Genomic DNA, 25,203 nt, shown 5'->3' on the forward strand with positions numbered 1-25,203 from the left:
ACATCCATGACAAAAGATTTAAACTGGCTTTTTCTTTTTTGTTTTCGATAATCTCCGTTTTTGTCCCCAAAGCAGATAGACGGTTCTAATCTGATTCATCAGCTGCTGAGCGTCTTGCCCGTGTAGTAATTTAGTCCTGGGCCAAATCTGGCGTCCATAAAATTGGCATGAAACGCCTTACCCCATTGTGGCCACAAGATGAAGCCATATTTTGACGCTTCCCAGGTCTGGTCCATATTGGGTGAGGCGTTTCAAGCTATTTTTGGGCCAAATATGGCAATTTCTACACGGATTCCTTCGCTTCCTTAAGGAAGGCTTTCGTATTCTTCAGTCTGTCCTTGAGAAATGTGAACATGACTGCAAAATATGTGACGCGATCTGAAGAAAGGGACCTTAGAAGCAAATGAATTATTGGTTATGTTTACAATAGTTTTACTTGAACTGAAAGTTTATTTTTGTTTTTGTAAAACTGAAATCAGTTTTTATTGAATATTTTGGATGCAATGAAGACCTAAATATCATTAGTTTGCATTACGAGTTGAACGTCCTTTTCTTCAGATCGCGTCACATATTAAAACCCTCCTTGGAGGAAGTGAAGGCAAGGCACTCTGCAGCTGACGAATCATATTAGAACCGTCAATCTGCTTTGCGGACAAAAACGGATATTATCGAAAACAAAAGATAGAAAACTGGTTTAAACCTGTTGTCATGAATGTGCAGAAAAGGAGAAGATGTTCTAACAGTTATTGTAATTAGATGTTAGTTTTAGTTTCGACTTATGGCTGAGTATATCATAGATATAGGCGTAAATTTTATAAGTATCATGTTTCATTTCATTTTAGATTCTGAATCAAATTGGTATAAAAGAAATTTTTTAGAAATGTTTTGTATCATGAAAAACTCTAATTCCATTAATATTAAAACAGACACGCAATTTTTGAATAGATCTTATAAGAACTTCATTATTAATACTAAAAAACATTAACTTATAACATAGAAACAAAAAACAAACCAACGAACTGTGATCTGTAGTTTAAGTCTACGTAGACTATGTATAACACTTTAGCTCCCCCACCATAATCAATGTGTTTATTAACTCCTTTAGTGACATCTGCTGTTTGTACGCTTGACACTTTTATTATTTTTCTCTAATTTTTATATAAAATAATGATTTGTACATGAATGGAAGTATGGAGTTACCTTCCAGCCGTTAGCATCGGCGTGGAAAGTTTAAATAAGAACTACTCCAAGTAGACAATCTAACCTTAATGTCACCATCGTGCAATATTTTCCATATCTTTTGTAAGTTTGTAATGCAATATTGCAGAAATAATTTTAAATTCACAAAAATAACAACTAATCGATTTTTAATCATTGATATTTTAGTGTTACTGAAGATGATCAACGTGATGTGATCGAAAAGCTTATAATTAAGAAGAATATACAATTTTACACATTGACTTGACATGAAACTTATAAAATTTACACCTATACTTATTCTAACAGTTATGCCAGCCGTAAATGATAACAAGAAGGTCTCTAAGGATATTAAGACGCTTAGAGGTATGGGTAAGGTGCAGTCGGTGTATCGAATTACCATTCGATACTCTTGATATTTGCGTTTCGGATTGCCTTATCCTAAAAGTAGAAGTCCAAAATTACTCACTATAGCTTCAATGCGAATCGAACTGTATGCGGTTCTCTCCCTGCTGGCACTCATAAAAATCGAAGTACTGTCTCTTTTCCTTCACCACGATATTCTGTGATACTTTAAATACTCCTTTATCTTCGTTTTCAATAATATTCAGAATTTTCAAAGCGGCGTTACCCTTCTGTATCCACTGACCATAGACTATTGCCCTCAGGTCAGGTGCTTGAAAATCAGAACCGATTAGAAATTTAGCTAAAACATTACTTTGCAAGTACTTCTGTTTTTCACGGTAGCTTATAGTCATTTCTACTTTTTAATTAGTTTTGATTCGATACCTATAGGTATATCGATTAGTCAAAGTTCCTCCAATTACTCAATGGGTGACTAAATTTTTTATTTCTAGGAATAGTATCGTTACAATGCTAAAATTTGGTTAATTCATATAACAAACGAGACTCTAGTCTGCTAAATAGTTTATTTGTTTTATTACCCATAATGTAAAAATAAATCTTCTCATTAGAACAGGTGGCTTCTAATAACAGAACAAGATTTAGCCATAACTGAAGGAATCATTGACTGAAAAACTGAACTTTCTTTGTGTTAGAGATTAAGATCTGCAATTATTTTCAATGAAGGAGTAAGTTCTTGTCGTAAGTATTGATTGAATGATTTAGTAACGTCTTCGGATTGATATGTGGCAGTTTTATATATAAATATTTATCCAAGTTTATCTATTATTATTTATTTTTTAAAGTTTTTTGTAATATGAAATCGTCTTTTCCTTTGTCGTATAGGTATTGTTTGGGTATAATGTATTGGATGGTTTCATTCAACAACATAGGTAGGACTTTTTGTTGGTTAGTGTTGGACAGAGGGAAAGAACCCCAAGGCACACATAAGAAGGCATAGATACCACTAGATAATAATTTACCGTTTATTTTTGCGTAGTGTATTCGATGATCTATGAATAATACGAACCAGGACAAAACCATTCTCTTTGATTATGTAAGTTTTAAGTTTGACCAAAAGTATTTTCGATAGTCCACTTATTGTCAAATAACTGTTCGGATAAATCAAGACTGACTATATATATTTCTTTACTATATAAAATAATTTCTATTTGAATTCAACATTGATTACTTAAAAATGTTTTGCCAGCAAGTAATATGTAAATACAACAATTTTGAAAACTATACTTTTAAAAACCAATTTCAATTCAAATGTATACAACATACGCTCTTTAATTTTTATATACTTTTTGCCTTTGGCTGCAGTTTACATTTCTGGAAATTGGCCCGCACTCTTTTACATTCTTTTATAATCCAACTTCTCACAGATAAATCTTTAAATCCGTCCACCACTTACAAGAAAGGGGATTTACCAAGCGGAAATAAGATAAAAACTTTTCTATCTTTTTCAGAATATATACCATATATATATATGTATATATAACATAAGAATTTTTCCATTGATTTAATTTCTAATTTACTCCAGCTCTTCTTGCAAACATTATATGAAGATAAATTTAAAAATATAATAAGAAGTACGCAGATCAGTTAAGCTAAGTAAAAATAAATTAGAATAGTATATATATAGGATATACATGGTTTCATGTATTGAAATAAGATGAGATTCAGCAAATGCAATTGTATGTTTAATCAAGTTCAGAACTGATTTACTACAAGTAAAGTGATTATGTGATTTATAGAGTTAACTATATGGAATCAATAAAATTCATTTAACCGAAATCTTCTATAAATTTAGTTTCTTAGCTCTCTCTCTCTCTCTCTACCTCTCTCTCTGTTTCTCAATTTTAAATCTATTACTCTCGATAACTGATGCAGCGTGTATCAAGATTCCACAGTGTTGACGCATTGGAAAAATAGACAATATTCTTCATAGACAAATAAATCTTTAGGGGAATCTTATTTTTCAACCGTGAGGCAAAATTTCCAATGTAAATTTAAAAGTGACTTTTCAAGTTTGTTATGAGTTATTTAAAAAGTGATTTACTTTGACTTTTGTTTTTTAAAACTTTTAAATGTATTGTTATTTTCCTCTTTTTTTTCTATTTATTAATACATTTATTTATTGTTTGTATATAGTAATTAATTTACCTTTAAATTTATTAAAATTACTTTTGAATTATAAAAATCAGTAGAAAATAATGTTAAAAATTTTTCTGTTATATTTAAATTTGTATAAAATAATGCGTTTTTAAAAGAAAAAAAGTTGAAAATATTTAATTACGATTCAACAATATATGGACAATTGATGGAAATAAGTTTTTCAGACCCGTGTGACCAAACTGTCAAAGACCCTAAGTTTTCGGTTCCCCCTCAGGAACCATAATCTTTTTAGAAAAGTTCCTTTTTCTCCTCCAATGTAAATTGGATGCTCTATAAAATTTTATGTGCGTATAAGAATATATTTCAAGGTGTCTCAAAAACAAAGTATTTTTTTGTTTTAACTTTTACTTATTTTCATTTATTTAGGAAATATTTGTGATATATTACACATTTTTTTTAAAAAAAATTTATAACAAAAATTTAAATAATTATTATATTTTTATGATACATGTAAGGGTTCTTTGGAATTACTGATCAAGATTTTGAAATAAGATTATAAAAAATGTATACAAATTATTAAAATGGTTCTTGAATTTATTTTAAAAATTGCATTTACAAAATTCGCGTATTTTTATTTTAATGTCTAAAATGTAAAATTTTTTAATTTTAACTATCTCTAAAATTTCTAAACACGATTTTCAAAAATATCTTTGTCCATTTTGATAACTCTGCTTTACAATCCGAATGAAGTTATATATAAAAGAGTTTTGTATTATTTATAAGGATCATCACAGATTACTTTTCGTCTCGACGCTGAATTGTGATCTATACTTAAAAATATGAAGTAAAAGAAATTTTTCTTTCCTATAGAAAAATTTTCAAATTGTGTTATATATTTTTGTTTAATTTTTACTATTCAATAAATAATTTGTTAACTGGTGTATGAAATAAAATTCAGATTTTTATTATACACCAACTATAGAATTTAATGTATAAAGTTTTGTGTGTGATTTTGAAATTTCATGAGAACATGAAAAAGATTTAGCATCAAATTTTATTGATTATAAAATTTTTCATATCTTTCAATTTGGATTATATGAATATAATTCCTTGATTTTGGATGTTTATATATGGTTCTAAAATAAAATGATTTATTTCGGGTAAATAACAAATGTTTTTCATTGCAATATATTTATATGGATTATTTTTTATTTATATACAGTAGCATTGACAATTCTTTCTTATACTTGAATTCGTTTCGTCATATTTGAATTTATCAACAATCAAAGGGTATATTATATATAAATATATGCTTATAAATCAGGATATTAGAGAAGAAAAATTCAGAGTCACGGATCAAGTATTGTAAGCCAGATCGACTATTAATAAAGATATTAAAAAGGTTTTGAAAAATGATAAGGCTCAGAGGGGTGAAATGTGTATTTAAAAATAACAATTTTCATAAAAGTACAAATATTATTTTTTATTATAATTGACAAACACGAAAAATATTATTGTTATTAATGATTTTTTTTTATATCGAAAGCATAAAAGCCACACACAAAGAGTTTAGAAGAAAGAATTAATGCATTTAAATGATTTTATAAGTTTAAAAATAAAAATTTTATAAGAAAAAAAAATATGACGTATATATACGAAAATGATTAAAGTTTGGAAACGCATGAATAATGACTAAAATTAATTTGTTGGAATATTTAATTTTATAGAATTTCATTAGATTGAATTTTCTTTTAGTTGATTTTTTATTTTTTAAATTTTTTATTTAGAAAAATATTCATTTATTCGAATTATTATTTGACAGTATTTTTGGAAAATGGTTTGAAATTCTGACAAAAAACAAAAATTCGGCTAAAAGAAAATATTATATCTAATGAAATTCTATCAAATTAAAATTTCTAACAAATTAATTTTAAGCATTATTCATGCTTCTCAATAATATTGTGTCATTTTTTTTTTTTTTTTTTGAATTCAATATATTAAAGTGGAAATTTTTTTTTTAAAGACGTATAAAAGAAATCAAAAAATAAAAATAAAAAAACAGGTAAAAAAGATATGGAATTATTTTCTTTTAGATTGAACTATCTTTTTGAATGGTCGTCTAAAAAATATCTATTTTTATACTCTTTAAGCCGTTTTAAGAATTTCCACTCCATATTCTTGACCTGTTCGCTTTATCTATAATGTTCGCCCTTTTTTTCTCATTGACTCATCGCTTATCGAAAATAGCCTCTGTAATATCACTCGACATGCAACCTTCAGTCAGATGAGACGAAAAAAAAGAACTTTTTTTTATATCGATAAAAAATCAGTTGGTTTCGGGTGTCTATATATATATATATATATATATATATATATATATATATATATATATATATACACTCTGCGCACACTAGGTGGGGTCCTTTAAAATAATTGACTCCTGTCACTATTTCTTTTCGTCTCAACAAGTCGGGAGTCATTGAACTTGATTCTAACTTTAATTTATTATATTATGGATTCTATATATACAATTCCACTGATATATTAATTTTTACAAATTCGATGCATTTAAGGTTATGAGATTGCTATGATTGATACCTTGAATTAAAATTTTGTGAAGAACCTCAAAAATAGTATAGGGTAAGTGTATGAATTACTGCTGATGCGCCAATTACTGGGATTTTTATAAAATTAGTAAAACTTAGTAATTGAGAATATAAAACTGTTTCAAAATGACTTTAAAACTTATTCCAAATGATATTTGATATTATATCCATTAATGATGCATATTTCGACTATTATCAAATTATTTATTCAAGTTACAATTGAACCTATCACAGTAATTAGAGCATGCGTATATTTTTTTCATGCTGCTATTACTGTGATCTATCCAATCAACCTAACCTCTAAATCAACACTTTTAGCGTTGCAGTAATTGGTGCACACCATAAGCAGTAATTCATGCAAACTTGCAGTAATACCAGCATATGCCATTTTTAAAAAAGTTAATATTTTTAATAATATATTTGTTATTTCTTCAAGTTTAAAGTATCGTTTCTATTTTAATAGACACTAATAGTGATTTAACAAAATGAATTAAATCATTATTTCATTTACACTTTTATTATTTTATCATTAAAGTCGGTCTTTGGTTGTACATCACAGTAATTGGGACATTTTACCCTATAAGGATTTGTTGTCATGTGCCAGAATTTATTAATATTTTGTTAAAAAATTTATTTTTTATAAAGTTGCACATTTTGAGGATTAAAAATCACAATAGGTTGGTATAATACATAACTTTGGTCAATTTCTCAAATATGCAATTTTTTAATAAAATTTTAATAAATTCTGTCACATGACAACGAATATTTTATAATATATTTTTAAGTTCTCCACAAAATTTTAACTCAACCTATGAAAGCGCATGATTATTACATAATGTGAATTAGTTAGAATTTTCATTTGATAGAATTTTACTTTATTCGAATTTATGTTTTTTGAATATTAATGTTTAATCGAATATAAAATAATCAAAATTTATACTACTCATTTATATTACAGAGAATTTTTTTGTAATTAAAATTTTTATTTAACAGAATATTCTTTCAACATAATTTCCAATAAGCACACTTATTATTTAAAAAAAATTTTTTTAAGGAGTTTCAACCCATTAACATAACCTCAAACTAAAAATTAGTTTTTAACAGTACTAAAAATATATTTAAAATTTATTACAACCAAATTCGACAGATCCAAATTGTACAATTTTGAAAAAAAAAAATTATTTTGAGTTAAAGTTTTGTTGTTAAATAATAATTAATAAAAATTTTGTATTTTTTCTTAAAAGTTAGTTAACAATTGTAACTTTTATGCAGTTCTTACAAACAATAGCTCATTTTGCTATTTGAAAGATTTTCTACAATTCTGTTTGTTGAATTTTATTAAAAATATTTTGTTCAAAACCAAATAAAATTTTCTATTTTTTATATTTTTTAAACAAACCATTATTTAACAAAAACACAAAATTATAATTGTAGAGAATCTTTCAAAAAGAAAAATAAGCTATTGTTTATAAAAATTGGATAAAAATTAGAATTGTTCACTAACTTTAAAGACAAAATACAAAATGTTTCTCAGATAGTACGTAAGCTTGTAGCAACCTAGTCGCAAGCTTACCGCACAATATTGTCAACCTTGCACGGCAAACTTGCCGCAAGCTTACTGCAAGCTACAAATATCTCACCTGACCCAAGCTTGCATGGTAAGCTTACCGAAAGATTGCAGTGTAAGGTTACTGAAAGATTGCACAATAAGATTATCGCAAGATTGCTCAGTAAGCCTATCGAAATATTGTGCAATCTTGCAGTAACCTTACACTGCAATCTTTCTGTAAGTTTACCATGCAAGCTTGGGTCAGGGGGGACATTTAAAGCTTGTGGCAAGTTTGCCGTGCAAGCTTGGAAATATTGCGCGGCAAGCTTGCCGCAAGGTTGCTGCAAGCTTACGTACTATCTGGGTTATGGAATAATCATAATCACATAATTTTTGTGAAATTTTTATTTTTGGAAGAAACCGAAAATTTTTCATTTTTATTCATTATTTTTCAAGAATTGTATGCATAAAAACCAAAAAAAAATATATGTATATACTATCTTAGATATTCTATCTAAAGAGTTACTCACGTATATAATATATTTCATGTTGTGCGTTACATAATTGATTAAGTTTCAAGGAAGTTCGACGACCCTCGATGTTTATCGATTAAGTTTTATGTAAAAAAAAAAGAAAAAAAAAACTAAAATCAACATGTGAATCTATATACTGACATTGTTGCGTTATTCATGGGTTTAGTAGATTCAACCGTTACGAAATATCTAATAGAATATATTGCCTAGCAAAAGTTTATTTTGTTTACCCTCTACATATATATATATATATATATATATATATATATATATATATATATATATATATATATATATATATATATATATATATGTGTGTGTGTTATAAACATATATGTCGAGTGAATATTTATTAATCTTTCTTTTTTTTTTCTTCTCAAATTCAGAATGAAATATAAACAAGAAACTCATATGAAATTCGACAACAAAAGTTGTGGAAGCCCAAACCTTTATTTTTTTTTTGTCTTTGATCGATAGCACTAGCAACGCACTTTCTTCATAAAAAGGTATAAAGTTTCAGATTTGTTGATCTCCTCTTAAATATAAGTATTGTACGAGATATTTGAGAATTCACTATTGTACTCGTATATTTTTTGCTCGATTCTTATGTATATATATATATATATATCCAGACAATAATTCTCTTCGCACATTTTTCTTTTAGCATAATAAGTCTAAAGATTACCAAAAATACGTTAAATTGTAAAAAAAAAACTTTAACTATATTTATTATTTTAATCCAAAAATAATTTTAGCATTTCTTTTTAACAGACTCACTTGTTTTTGAATAATATTTGACTAAGGTTGGAATATAAATTTCAAAATAAATTAAAAATTTTAAGTTATTTTTATATCTCTTAAATAACGCGCATTTTTAAATGACTGATTAATAAAATATTCTTGAAAATATCAAGTTTAAAAATAAAAATTAATTATATATACGAGGCATATTACGTGTAATGTCCTGAGTTAAAAAATTGATTTCTCGAAAAAAAGTGAAACTTGGGGAAATTGTTGTCCTATCTGATAGTAAAATATCCCCAAAAAAATTTTTGACTTTTTCGAAATTTTTTGGGGTAGATAGAGGGGGGTCAATTTTATCAGTTTTCCCTGACACCGCCTACTATTTGAATTTTTTCTGTCTATAAATGCAATAAAAAAAATTTTGGCACGTATGTTTTTTGAAGGTTTTTTCATGCTCTTTCCAATGGTGAATTTTGACCTTGATTTTCTATAATTAAACATAAATTTGCTATTTTCACTAAAATGGATGCTTTTTTTTAAATAAATAATTGCAAACGAAAGCTGAGGTTTTTTCCAATCTGTATATAAATTTTCAGAATGTTGATTTTTTTTGTTTTCGAGATATTAAATATCAAACATTTTTGATCGGCGCACGCGACGAGGCGGGTCATGGTGCGCCAGAAGGAGGTTTAAATAAAAATGAATTGGCACTTAAAAATTCTTTTTGATTATGGTTCTAAGATGAATAAAAAACTTTTCTCAATAGGTTTTAAATTCAGCTTACGTGCTCAATTTAAAACAAATTGAGTTTTAAATATTTAAAAATAGTATTTTATGAGGAACCAGAATTTATTTAATGTATACTTATATGCGTATAGATAATAGATGTTTTAGATTTGGGTTCATATAAATTTATTAACAATGAAGTTATTTTCTTGTTTCGTTTTTATATTTATGCATTAATAGTGTCGAACGGTATCTGAAATTCTTTGGCAAGAAGAGAGCTTTAATTATCGCTCTGAACGTGAAATAGTATTGATTTTAAAATACTTTTTTCTCGAAACACGAACACTTTTAACAAAATCAGCCAAAATCCTCATCTTATAAATTTCCTAAATCCAAAAGACTGTACGAATCCATAGAAAAACATGGTTGCAAAACAAAAAGTAGAAAAGTAATCTAATAACAGCTGCGACTTTGTGCGTCCTGCATGCTGCTGCCATCTGACGGCGGCAGGAGGTAATGTACCTGTCATTATATTACTTTTCGTTTTGCAATCGTGTTTTTGTATGGATTCGTATAATCTTTCGGATTTAGGAAATTTATATAAGATAAGGATCTCTAGCTGCTTTTGTAAAAAGTGTCCGTCTTTCGAGAAGAAAGTATTTTAAAATCAATGTTTATCATTTTCACGTTTAGCGCCGTTTTTATAGAGCGATAATTAAAGTTCTCTTCTTGCCAAAAAATTTCAGAGATCATTCGACTCTCTTAAATAAATTTTGTCACTCTTAAAATCGTTCTTTTAACATTATAATTTAATTTTTTTAAAATCGGACACAAACACTACAGCAATATAATTATTTATATGTAAAATTGAAAATAAGTAATTATTTTATCATTTATTACAGTATTTATTAGATTAAATAAATTCTGATTCCCCATAAAACACTGTTTTTATATAAAAACTCAATTTTATTTAAATCGGGCACGTAAAGTGATTTTAAAAACTATTGAGAAATGTTTGTTATTCATCTAAGAATCATAATCAAAAAGAATTTTTAAGTGCCAATTCATTTTTATTTAAACCACCTTCTGGCCCACCGTGGGGTTACTTATACTGCGCCTCGGTAGCTGTTAACACTGGCGCGCGCCGACCAAAAATGTTTGATATTTAATATCTCGAAAACAAAAAAAATCAGCATTCCTAAAATTTATATACAGATCGGAAAAAACCTCAGCTTTCGTTTGCAATTATTTATTTAAAAAAAAGCATCTATTTTAGTGAAAATAGCAAATTTATGTTTAATTATAGAAAATCAAGGTCAAAATTCAAAAATTTTTAAAAACAAAATTCACCATTGGAAAGAGCATGAAAAAACCTTAAAAAAAACATAGGTGCCAAAATTTTTTTTTATTGCATTAATAGACAGAAAAAATTTAAATAGTAGGCGGTGTCAGGGAAAACTGATAAAATTGACCCCCCTCTATCTCTCCTAAAATTTCGAAAAAGTCAAAAAATTTTTTGGGGATATTTTACTATCAGGTAGGACAAAAATTTCCCCAAGTTTCACTTTTTTTCGAGAAATCAATTTTTTAACTCAGGACATTATACGTAAAATGCCTCATACACACTTGGTTCAAGTATGGTGCTATATTTACCAACCTGTTATTTAGTGTGCGAGATGGTTTGTGTGGTTTTATATATACCATTTCGAGAAATCAGCCGATCAGAAAATTTAACTGACATAAATGATTATTGCATCTTGGGGGATGCTGCTGTACCAAGATATTATGCTTCTATTTCGCAACTAAAACTTCAAGGACGATTTATGTTATATTCCGTATCCAAACGTGTTAATCGTAAAATTTATCCTCGGTAAACTAGATTTTTGTATCAATTAAGCGGTTTATTTTTTTTAATACATTGTAAAAGTGGTTGAAATTTTTTTTTTTTTAGAAATTTATTTTCAATTGTAATTTTTATTCCATTTTCTAATGTTGTTTAAGGTTTAATTTAGTTTTTGCAAATATTTTATATATTTTTTAATTTTAGTAACTTATGAAAAAATTCTGAGTAAACATATATTCTGTAACTGTTATATAACCTATAAAAATAATAGTGATAAAAAATATAATTTTTCCCGTATGGTCGACAAGAAATCTATTTTACGTGATTCTCTATTTCTACAATATCAGCTTGTAAATATTATTGAAATTGTAAAAAATTTGTTTTGTTAAAGAAAATAAAAATTTTATATCCACAGGTAAAATGTTTTTTTTTTTTTAATTTAGTACACGTGAAATTTTTTTGTCGACAGTTGGCAATTGATGCGCGCGCATGGTCTTTAAGACGATTTTTTAGGACGGATGCGCGCGCATCCATTGCCAACTGTCGATAACAAATTTATTTCATGCGTAATAAAAATTAAAAAAAAAACATTTTATCTTATGATATAAAATTTTTATTTTCTTGAGACGCTTGCTTTTCACCGAACGGTCAATACGTTGAACAGACAAAATGTCCAATGGAAAGTTGTCGAATGGACAAAATGTCGAAAAGCCAATACGTCGAACGGTCAAAATGTCGAAAAGCCAAGACGTTGAACAGTCAATACATCAAACGGACAAAATATCGATACGCCAAAATATCGATAAGCCAAAATATCGAAAAGCCAAAACATCGAACAGCCAATACGTCGAATGGACAAAATGTCGAAAAATTTTATTGACTTAACTATAATTATACTTGAGTCAATAAAATTTTTCGACATTTTGTCCGTTCGACGTATTGGTTGTTCGACATTTTGTCTGTGCGATGTATTAGCTTTTCGACATTTTGTCAGTTCGATGTATTGGCTTTTCGACATTTTGACCGTTCGACGTCTTGGCTTTTCGAGGTTATGGCTTTTCGACATTTTGTCTCTTCGACGTACTGACAGTTCGGTGAAAAGCAAGAGTCTGAATAATTCGAACAAATGAAAATTCATATGAAAAAAAATTCTATGTAATTAAATTCTACCCAATAAAAATTCTTTAAAATGCCTGTTAGGTTAAATGAAAATTTAAGGAAATAAAAATTGTGTGAAGTAGATTATCGGTTATATAAAAATTCTGTAATATAGAAAATCTTGAGTTATAAATGTTAGTATAATAATTAACCTTTAAATATGCGTTTACATAAAAATTATCTAAAAATTACTTAACAATTAGATAAAAATTACACAAATTATGTCATCATTATAAAACTGTATGTAAAAGTTACATAAAAAGTTATATTAATTTTACTAAAAAAATTTTCATGCTTATTAAATATGCGTGATAAATGAGATGCGGACATTTTTTTCACACATATATTTAATATATTAAAAGGTGATATTTTATATATATATATATATATATATATATATATATATATATATATATGTATGTATATTTGATTGTCGTCATAAAATTGACGATCTTGTAAATGCAGATAAAATTGATCATCATAAAAAAATTCTTTTTCTTTTACGAATGACAGAATCTGGTATAATAAATAATGGGGAAATTAACGTGTCTGAATGTTTACTTCCGGTTGGCTTTTTTGGAGACTCTTACGCAATGCGCGTTAACACCCCCTCTTAAATACCGATTTCTTGCCGGAGTGTCGAGCTAAACATATCCTACGAGGATCATTTATTATCCACTTTTTCCTTCGACTAATTGGAATCCCTGTATTTCCGGTAATCTGAAAAACGACTGTATTTTTTTCTTACCTCTTCCATTATAGGGAAAATATTTTTAGATCTTTTTGTTTTTAATTCCTTTGTGCGCGTGTGATAACCCTGCAATGATTTTGCGGAAATCAGAGTTTATTTATTTACTTTTTTTTAATCAATTTCTATATTTACTGTGTTGATATTTATATTTAATTTTTATTTATTTTAGTTAAATCGATTCATTTTTTATCAACTAGAGATATTTATTATAAATATGTAACGCTTTATGGCTAAAGGGACAAAAATTTTTTAGGATATGTTTATTGATAGTTTTACCTTTATCCAGAGAAAAGATTTTTTGATTTAAAGAAACCAATTTCTTTAACTTGTTTTCATTAATTCAAAATGAAATTTTTTTTTGAAACAAAAAAAGCTTTCTGGAGTGAAAATACGCAAAGAGGGACACCCAGATAGCACGTAAGCATGAAGAAACCTTGCGGCAAGCTTGCCGCAAGCTTACTGCACGATTGCGCAATAAGATTATCGCAAGATTGCTCAATAAGCTTGTACGGTAAGCTTGTAGCAAGGTTGGTGCAAGATTGTCAAATAACTTTGCTTTAAATCTAAAAAAAAATTTTTTCTTTAATGTTTCGTCAAATTTATATAATAAAATTTATGTAATAAAATCATATAAATTAGAAGAAACATTAAAAAAAAATTTTAAGTTCAAAATATGGTTATTTGGCAACCTTGCACCAACTTTGCTAAGTCAAGCTTGCCGTTCAAACCTACTAAGCAATTTTGCGATAATCTTATTGTGAAATCTTGCAGTAACCTTATACTACAATCTTTCGGTAAGATTACCATGCAAGCTTGGATTAGGTGGGATATTTGAAGTTTGGCGTGCAAGGTTGGCAATATTTCTCGGAAAGCTTGACGAAAAGGTTGCTTCAAACTTACGTGCTATCTGGAAACCCTCTTTGTGTATTTTTACTTCAGAAATCACAAACATAACTTAGAAAATTTTTTCGAAATTGTTTTCGACTTCATATATATTTTATTGTACCTAACATTATATTTTTAAATTTTCAAATTTTGATAATAAATTATCACATTTCATTATTTTGACATTTTCATAGAGACTTGATTTGAATTGAGAATTTATAAGAATTTGTGAGTTGGTTTAAATTCTTTGTATAATTATTTGCAACAATTTAACGGTGGTAAAGTTTTTTTTTAAAAATAATATTTACTTTTTTCATCATCGAGACAAATTCTCAATGTTCTGTTAAATCTAACCGGTTCTTATATTCTCATCCCATTTGGACCAACTTGTATAGTCCCAAGGTAAACGCTCAATGAAGCGCGCGGTTTAAGTATTGGATCTCAATATATATATATATATCTATACGAACAGATCAGCCTTTTATATAGATCTTGAAAGATGAAATGCCATTTACATATATGACTTTTTTTTCCCAATAAATTCTACATCGCAAAAGTCTAATGTAATCAATCGAGGTTTTTTTTTGTTTGCATTACTGTACATATACTTTAATTTCGAATTTCGATTATAGCTTTAAAATTTATACACGCACACTTGACAAGTCTCGTGAAGCTGTGCGAGTGAGAAATGCGTCTCTTTTTCATCGTGTCATATTATTGGTTTGTTTGTATTTGAGCAAAAAAAAAATTTCGGCGAAATTTAATGGGACAAAAACTAGTTACACATACACTAAACTTACAAGGCATCAGATCACGAGTTGTACATACTAAGAGAATGAAGAGAAAATCTTTTTTATTTATTTCTGCAATATCGCAAAAAAAGAATTTTGTTTGAGTTTCTCTTTTTCTTAAAAAAAAAATTTATTATTAACTCATTACAAAATTTATTCTAAATATTTATTTCCTTGTGAAAAAGAGAATTGTAATGAATATTAGAATAATTACTAGAATAAGTATTGGAATATGTACTAGTTTGAGTATTAGAAAATCTACTCTGTCTAAATGTTGCGCACGCATCCTACCTATCCCTGATGTTTGCGTCATATGGGTTGGTTTTCATTGTCCCCACTCGGCTTTTGTCATAATTCTCGTTAACTACCGCATCCTGCTCTAGTGGAAATTTAGTAAGATTATAGTTTTTAATTTTAACAATAAAGTTACTAAATTTTTACTAGAGCAGGTTGCGGTAGTGGACGAAAATTATGACAAATGGAGAGTGGGGACAATGGAAACCAACCATACTAAGGATACAGCCACAGCTCAATTACTTAAGGCCTGAGCAGATCGGAATCGTAATCGTAAACGCAACCGGAAAAATAAGTTAGAGAAGGACAAACAATCTATCTATCCTTCTCTAACACATTCTTCCGGTTGCGTTTGCGATTAGGATTCCGGTTACGTTTCTATTCTGCTCAGGCCTTTAAGTAGGGTCGTCATGGTGAGAGAAATAAAAAACATTCTTTATTTCTCTCACTCTTATATGCGTTACCATGACGACCTTATTTAAGTAACTGAGTTCAATTTTGTATTTAATTTAATAAAGTTTATTAAAATACTTTTTTTTTAGAAAAAATAAAAAAATTCTTTGGTTGTTAAATTATTTTTTTTAATTATAGAAATTAGTAAAGTGATAGCTATTCAGTTGACTAACTGATAATTATTTTAATATAACGTATATATTTATTTATTTCCAATTATATTTTAATGTAAATTAAATAAAAATAATAAATTTAATTCTTTTATGACAATACAGAATAAAACCAAATTTTTCATGTTTACAAAAACAAAAGTGAGGTTATGTTCGCGGTTGTCACTCGAGAATAAAAAATTATAATGATTTTCTGACAATTTTTTCTTTATTAATATATGTGACGCTGCACGAGAGAAGGAACCTTAAGTTAAAAAAAAAAATTTTAGGTTATGTTTGTGATATTTAAAAGTAAAAATAATCACAGAAAATAAACTTTTAATAGAAAATATTTATGTTTAAGTCTCCATTCAAAAAATTGAATAAAAACTTATTTTGAGTTTACCTATAATTGAAAACAAACTTTATCAAGGTAAAACTATCACTAAACATAACCTAAAATTATTTTTTGACGTAAGGTCCCTTCTCTCGTGAAGCGTCAAATATATAAATTTCGAATTTAGTACTGGATTTTCCAATCTGCACTTCAATACTTATTTTCTACTACATACACCCAGAAAAAAGATTTTTTTAAAACAAAAAAATCGTTTTTTTAAACATCACTTTTTAAATCAAAGATAAAATTTGTTTGAATTAAAAAAAAGTTTTCTTTGCTTTTACGAAAAAAAAAATTTGAAGTGTTTTGTGTTAAAGAAAATTTTTTTTTTTTTAATTATATTTTTAATTGAAAAAAAATTTGTGCATTAAAATAAAAATTTATTTTATTTTTTTTTCATTCAAATAAAAGTAAAGATAGTACTTTGCGTAACAAGTGTGAACTAGCGGCCTTTTTGGAACGAGCGCTAAGTTTTCGTAACGAGTCGTAAGTGAGGAGGGCACCTGCGCCTCTATTGGACGAAATTTCAATTACTCGTGCGTTACGAAAATAGGGGAACAAGCACAAACAAAGCTCGCTTTTTTGAACTCATCTATCATTTAGTGTTTCGTAACTTCGTACAATAAAGGACGATTTTACGTTCCTCTATGGAGGTAAAAATAACGCCATTTTTATGATTGCGTTATGAAAAATAATTTCTTTGCATCAAAGATATTTTTCTTTGTTTGAAACAAAGAATCTTTTTTCTGAGTGTATTCCAATACTAATTCTACTTGAAATAATATATTTTTTTTAAATTTTACAAAAATCACAAACAGTTCGATGAATGAAACTTTAATGACTCTTCAATGTTTTGATGATGTTTTATAATATATCTATATATATATATAAGAGTAAAATTTTCGAGTATAAGTTGGAAAATTATGAGAGAATTAAAGGCGCATTTCTAGCGAGTTCAAACTGTGCAAACAATCTTGAAAATTAACTAGAACTTGGTAAATATAACCAAAATTTGTAAGCAGATACGAAGTTTACTTGCTCTAGTATTTCAATTGCATATTGCTTATTTCATTAGAGAATATTGTCTGCCACGGGGTATTTCAATGTTGAAAATCAATGTGAAAAGAACAAAAGGAAATTTATTCTAAATTTAATCCAGGAAACTATTATATGTATATGGAATATAATTTATTTTTCCTTAATATTCTAATAAAATGTTTAAATTATTTAATAAATTTATTTAATAAAGGAAATTAATACAAAAATTTACTTGTTTAGGTTTATAAAAAAAATTATAAATTAAATTAAATTCTAAAATGCCTAATATATGAATAATAAATGGTGGGATAATGTAGATTATATTAAAAAATGTTTTACTTATTTTTTCATTGCATAATTCGTTAATCATACAGAAGCAAGTAGCTGGATTATCGTGGTTAAAATGTCAATCAAAAGGGTTTTCAGATTCTTCCAACCCCAAACTCCATTAGAAACGAAATCGACGAATTCATTATATATTATAGAAGAGAGGTGATCCATCCTTCAAGTTCAGCTCAACATTTTCTCCGAAAAAAAAAAAATTCAACGAGGTGATTATTTTTTACCACCAAAACATTTATGCGACCAAATTTGTTATGTGTATTTTACAAAATAGAAGAAATTATTATTTTAACAATTGAAAACAAAACAATTTAATAAAAAAAATTTTTGACACTATGTGACTATTGTACTAATACAATTTAGAGAATCTGATGTCAGACTCGTGATCAGTGACCCTAAAAACACCTAAATAACAATTTTGAAGCGAATCCGATAAATTTAGGAAAGCCCGCCATATTGGATCCGCCATTTTGAATTTTGAAATCTTTTGTTAGATTCGTAACTAGCATAATGTTCTTATATTTTATTTCCAAGATTGTTTTTTTTAAATTATCTATTCTTAGGCTCAACCTTTGGGGTTTGGGTTCAAATTTAGGTACAAGACAGGTCCGATATAGTTTCACTTTAGATTCAATGTAAATTTAAGGTATGTCAAAGTAGGTCCAAGGTAGGTTCAGAATAAAACCAATGTAAGTTCAAAGTAGGTTCAATGTAGTTTCATAAGTACAATGACGATTTAATGTAAATTCACAGTAGGTCTATTATAGGCCCGATACAGTTTTAATGTAGGTACGAAGTAGGTCAACGTAGGTCTAAGATAAATTTAAAATAAGATTAATGTAGGTTAAAAAGTAGGTCGAATATACTTTCCATGCAAGGTCAAAGAACGTTCAACGTAGGTTCTAAGTAGGTTCAATATAAGTTAATTGTAGGTTCAATGTAGATCAAAGTAGGTCTAAGGTGGGATCAACATAAGACAAATGTAGGTTCAATGAAGGTCGAATATAGGTTCAATGTACAAAGGTAATAGTAGGTTCAATGTAGATCCACTGTAGATTCAATAAAAGTTAATTGTAGGTTCAATGTCGGTCAAAGTAGATCTAAGGTAGGATCAACATAAGACCAATGTAGGTTCAATGAAGGTCGAATATAGCTCCAATATACAAAGGTAAAAGTAGGTTCAATGTACAAAGGTAATAGTAGGTTCAATGTAGGTCCACTATACCCGAGGCGAAATTTGAATCCTCTTTAGCTTCCCTTAGAACCTAAATAGGCCCTCTTTACGATCTTGTAGACTCCCGTAGGCCCTCCTTTGAATCCAAACGTGGAAGAAAGGTAAATTTGCGACTGGTTGAGGAAGCTAAAGAGGGTCTAGTTCGATTAAAAAAGTACAAAAAAATGCAAAAAAAAAACTCTTTTAATTATTTTGATTAAATCAAAATGAATTTTTTCTTCACACAATATTTCTTTAATTACCCTTTAAAAACTGGAATTGACATATTTTGAAGCGTTTTCAAAAAATTAATAGAATTAGAGCAATTTCAAAATTTTCAATATTTTAATCAATTTTTAGACCCTACTTTAAATCCAAACGTGGAAGAAAGGTAAATTTGCGACTAGTTGAGGAAGCTAAAGAGGGTCTGTTTAACCCTACTTTACTCCTTGTAAATTAGGGCTTAAATTTCGCCTCGGGTAGGTTCAATAAAAGTTAATTGTAGGTTCAATGTCGGTTAAAGTAGGTCTAAGGTAGGATCAACATAAGACCAATGTAGATTCAATGAAGGTCGAATATAGGTCCAATGTACAAAGGTAATAGTAGGTCAACGTAGGTCTAAGATAGATTTAAAATAAGATTAATGTAGGTTGAAAAGTAGGTCGAATATACTTTCCATGCAAGGTCAAAGAACGTTCAACGTAGGTTCTAAGTAGGTTTCATATAAGTTAATTGTAGGTTCAATGTAGATCAAAGTAGGTCTAAGGTAGGATCAACATAAGACCAATGTAGGTTCAATGAAGGTCGAATATAGGTCCAATGTACAAAGGTAAAAGTAGTTTCAATGTACAAAGGTAATTGTAGGTTCAATGTAGGTCCACTGTAGGTTTAATAAAAGTTAATTGTAGGTTGAATGTCGGTAAAAGTAGGTATAAGGCTCTTCATAGGTTCATCATAAGAACAATGTAGAGTAAAAGTAGATATAATGTAGGTAAAATATAGTCAATGTAGTTGTTAAGTTGGTTTAATGAAGGTTCAAAATTTGGGTTCAATGTAGGTTTTAATTTAGGTCACAGTAGAACTGTTGGTCCTAAGTAAGTCTATCATAGGTCCGATATAGTTTTAATGTTCAATGTAAGTTTAAAGCAGGTCCAAGGTAGGTTCAATGTAGGTCAATATAGTTTCCAGGTATGATAGATTAATGTATAGGTTCAAAGCTCAAATATCATTCTAATGTAGGGTAAAAGTAGGTTCGATGAAGGTCCAATATGGGTTTAATGTAGGTTTAATGTAGGTCCAATACTAGTTAATTACAAGTATACTTTATATTTAGTAAGTTTTTATTTCATTTAATGATTTCCCTTTCTTACAATTAATAGATAAAAATCGCAAAATTAGGTTATTTTATAGGTGAATTTTAAAATCATATTTTATTTATTATTTCTTATCTTTAATTGCTTTTATTAATTTATGAAAATAAATTTGTGCGTTCTTAATAAATTCCAATATTTCTTTTACATTTTCATGATAAATTATATCTTTTCTTTAATATTTTCTATTAGATGAAAGAGTAACAGTTTTCAGCACCTCATATACTTTAAATATATATTTTACAAAAAATAATACAAATTTTAAGAAAATTCTTTTCATTTCGTAATATTGATACCTTTAAAATCATTTCTGCAAAGTATTATTATTTTTTAAAATTAGTCGGCAACGACATTAGTCGAAATATAATGGAATGACTCATATAGGTTTAATATAGAGTCAATATAGGGTCAATATAGGGTCAATATAGAGTCAATATGGAGTCAATATAGAGTCAATAGATGTATTGTTGTTCAATGTAGGTCCAAAGAAGCTCTATTGTAGGTCCAATGTATCTTTAAAGTAGGTCAAAATTTTTGTTTTTTTATTGTAATTTGTAATTTATTTAAGAAATTTCCCCCCAAAAAAACTATCGATATGATGCAATTTCTTTGATCAGTAATTCTTTTTCATTCTGTTAGTGTTTTCGATTTAAAAAACGCCAATGATACTCTAAATTGTCATTTCAATATCAAAATCGAATGGACCTTGAACTCAAATGAGTTTGGGTCAGTAGGGAGTAAGTGTGGGTCTTTATTTTATTACCCAAATCGGGTTTATGACACAGTCTCTCTCTCTCTACAACTTGTTTCGTTTTTTTATCTTTGAATGTTTGATATGAGTACGATTTAAATTATTTTAATCGCAACCAGTTTATTCTTGACAAATCTTTATATTGTAATGTCAAATAAAGACGTTCTTAAAATGGAAAATTTAGAATTTCAAATATATATGCCTATATAGATTCTATAAATTTTGAACAGCGTTTATTGATTTCTTGTATTCGTATAATTTCTTTTTTTTCAAACATTAAACGATATATTTATTTCAAGATGCTGAATTGATTTTGAAAATTATTGCCATTGATTTCCCACTTATAAAAATGATTTTCGATTAGTTTATAGAAAAGAGATGGGGATTTTAAAATAAATATACCGTAAAGTATGAAAACAATATATTCTGTATACATATATATATATATAAATAGTTGAATTATATCAGATTGTCATGGCAACACGTGCATTAGAAAAGGACAAAAAAGTGTAGACATATTTAGCCACGAGTGTACATTTTCTTTGAAATTTAAATATTTTTATATATTTGAACTTTTATATTATGGTTTAAAAATGAATAAAGTCGGAAGATCTAGAAGCAAATTGTGGGAAGAATTAGGTTATCTTCTAAAAAGATTATAAATGGAAGAATGCAGCGTTAAGGCCAACACACAATAGGTTCGCGAATGAGATGCATGAGATAGAAAAGGATACAAATATATCTCTGTCCTTTTCTAACTCATGTTTCACGTTCGCGAACGACTTTCGCGAAGCTATTCTGCTATTTCTGCTTTGGCCTTTATGTGTTAAGTGCAATTCACTTTACATTTATTTTTTTGCATTAAAAAAATCTAAATATTATAACTAAAACGGCAAAATTATTTGAAATTATTTTTTAAAAAATATTAATGAAATAATTTTGTTGCATATACCTTTGCGACTTTCAAGACGTTCTACAATTTTTAATAATTTTATTACAATTTAAGCATTTTGCAAAATTTTTATCGCCTATCTTTTTTTTCTCAAAACTCAAACTATCCCACGAAATTTTTGTATGTTTTTGTAAATATTTTCGTTTTCCTGTCATTTTTAAACGTTTGAAAAATCTTCTTTTATAACGAAAACAAATTATAACCTCCAAAAATCTGATAAGAAATGGATAAAATGTAATATACTTGAGTTTTATACGGTTTTTGACGTATATTACGTAGAAAACGTATCATACGTCGAAAATCTCAAATTACGTGTAACTTCACTACCCTGACTAGAACCTATATTTATGTTCGTCACAACAGATTTAAGGTCAGTTTATAATTACCACAATTGAAAATTTTTTAATTTTCAATTATTTTTATTATTCAAATGATTATTTAAAATTTAATTATTTATAATTATAAATGAACAAAATTTAAACAGTGCAGACTTGATAAATATTTTTCATGCAACACCCCAAAATATGTTTGTCCGGTTGGTTTCCATTGTTCCCACTTGCCATTTGTCATAATTCTCGTTCAACTAACACACCCTGCTCTAGTGAAAATTTAGTAACTTTATAGTAACTTTTAATTTTAACAATAAAGTCACTAAATTTTTACTATAACAGGGTGCGGTAGTTAACGAAAATTATAACAAATGGCAAGTAGGAACAATGGAAACCAACCGTCCAAAGCAAAGCCTAAACAGTTAAATACATTTTCTAAAGGCCTGAGCAGTATAGAAACGTAACCGGAATTGTAATCGCAAACGGAACCGGAAGAATGAGTTAGAGATGAATAGTCATATATTGTTGTTCTTCTCTTACTAATATTCTCCCGTTTACGTTTGCGATTACGATTCCGCTTACGTTTCTATTGTGCTTAGGCCTTAATTGTTGTTGAACAAAATTTCAATCCTACCCAACTTTGTTTTGGACAAACATATTTTGGGCTGTTGCAACGAAAACCTCCCATAACGTGAACGTCATGATTTTGAGATAAGTGGAAGTAAAAATCCCTAAAATAACAACTGCCAAAAACGTGAGTTTTTCGTTGCCAGATTCGGATTCAGCACATCAAAAACTAATGGGAAATGATTTCTCGATCTTTGACAACGGAAATTTTTTTTTTTTCGCAGGCTTGAGTAATCATTTGAACCATAAAAACATGAAGTAGTATAAGGAGCACTCACTACTTGTTAAGCATATAGGCCCCTTGCATGAGAGTAAATCCGAAATTACATATCTCCGATTATGACGCCTCTAGCGGAAAAGCGGTGTACTTAGAAGTTTTCAAAATATGGCTGCGCCTAGTGACAGCTGTTCTCAATAGTAAACAGTGTAAAGGTATATAATAATTTTAGAAAAAGTGTACAAATTTTTGATATCAATAAAACTATTTGACTTGACTTGAAAAGAAAGAAAAAAGTTACACACAAAAATTTTAAATAAAACATAAATTTTTTAAAAATATATTTAAAAATTGGTAAGTTTTTGCTTATATTTATATACGAATATATAATTTAGATTTTTAAAATATTTGTTTTCAATTATGTTTCATAATGAAATAATAAAGAAATTGCAATAATTTGTTGTAAGTTATATAAAAATAAAAAATATATAATTAATTTTTTTCCATTGTAGCCGTATATATTTCAAACGAAATTTCTTAATTTTTTTAATTTTTAGGTTATATTTACATGTAAACAAACAAAATATAGTGCCAAGTTCAGCAAGTATTTTGTTAACATTCAAATACATACAAAATAATTTGTATCAAGTAAAGTTGCCTGTGTTAATGCTGATTCATTGATCAATTTAGCAGCCTCATTTTTCACTTTTTTATTTATAATTACACAAAATTAACTCGCATCAAACACATTTCAAAAAAAAAAAAAAAAAACGCCAACTGACAGTTATACACAAACACTTATATAACAATGTACCACGTGACCTGTAATTCCTCGCTTTTCCGCTAGGGTTGTTAGTATCGGGGATATGTAAATGCTTCTATTAAATCTGGAAAGGCTGGGTAAGAATTTTCAAAAACGGCCTATAGAGTGGGTGCTCCTTATACTACTTCATGCATAAAAATAATTAAAATTTTTCAAGTGTTGTGGTTAGGAATTAACCTTAAATCTATAGTGACGAACATAAATAAAGGTAAGTGTATTTCATACTTAAACAAACTTTTTCTTATTCAACTGCTCACTATAAATAAATTATCACTTTCCTTTTTCTTAAAATTCATAATAAAATAACTTTTAATTCTTAAAAATTCAGTATAGTGAAGAAATTGATACAAATATAAAAAATGAGATCAGCTTTGATGAAGAAATTTTAGATCTGTTATTTTTAATTTTTCGCCTATGACAACGGATTTACAATCAGAAATCCTCGAAATAATAATGGTTTTTATAAACTTAGCTTAACTTCTTAATTTTTTGGTTTGCTATTTTGAATTTTGAACAAAATCTATATGATAAAGATATACCACACTCTCTAAGCTTTTAATATCTTTTAGATAATATATATAGCCAAAACAAAAAAATCTTCTTCATCCATAGGATTAAAAGAATTATTATGATTCTTTATTTTCCTTCGTCATTAATTCATCAATATCAGAAATAACAGATGGCATATGCACATATTACTAACTGTTATAAATCGTATGGAAAAACATTTTATTGTCAGGTCAATAATAGCGTATAGTAGATATTGCTATATAGCAGTCAATATAGAATTGAAGTGGGGCTATTCGAAATAGAGAAAAATGCTTCCATCAAATGGGGCATTTACACGGTCCAAATATAAGATAGTAAATGTTATTTTTTTTCTTTATGGGTGCTGATTCCTTTTTATTTAGCTTGTCTCATTCCATTATTTTGACAAAAGAT

General features: G+C 27.8%; 2 protein-coding genes across 5 annotated transcripts in view; one reads left to right on the forward strand and one right to left on the reverse strand.

Annotated features, from left to right (window-relative positions):
* The window catches only part of LOC127288297 (uncharacterized), a 164,288-nt gene that overhangs the window by 48,987 nt on the left and 90,098 nt on the right, over positions 1-25,203 (forward strand). The window lies entirely within an intron of this gene.
* LOC127288285 (pyrokinin-1 receptor-like) overlaps positions 1-25,203 on the reverse strand; it is a 66,010-nt gene that overhangs the window by 12,533 nt on the left and 28,274 nt on the right. The window lies entirely within an intron of this gene.

This window comes from Leptopilina boulardi, unplaced genomic scaffold (assembly GCF_019393585.1).
Source record: "Leptopilina boulardi isolate dan_hultmark-lab unplaced genomic scaffold, ZJU_Lbou_2.1 LbouV2_384, whole genome shotgun sequence".
Taxonomy (NCBI): Eukaryota; Metazoa; Arthropoda; class Insecta; order Hymenoptera; family Figitidae; genus Leptopilina; species Leptopilina boulardi.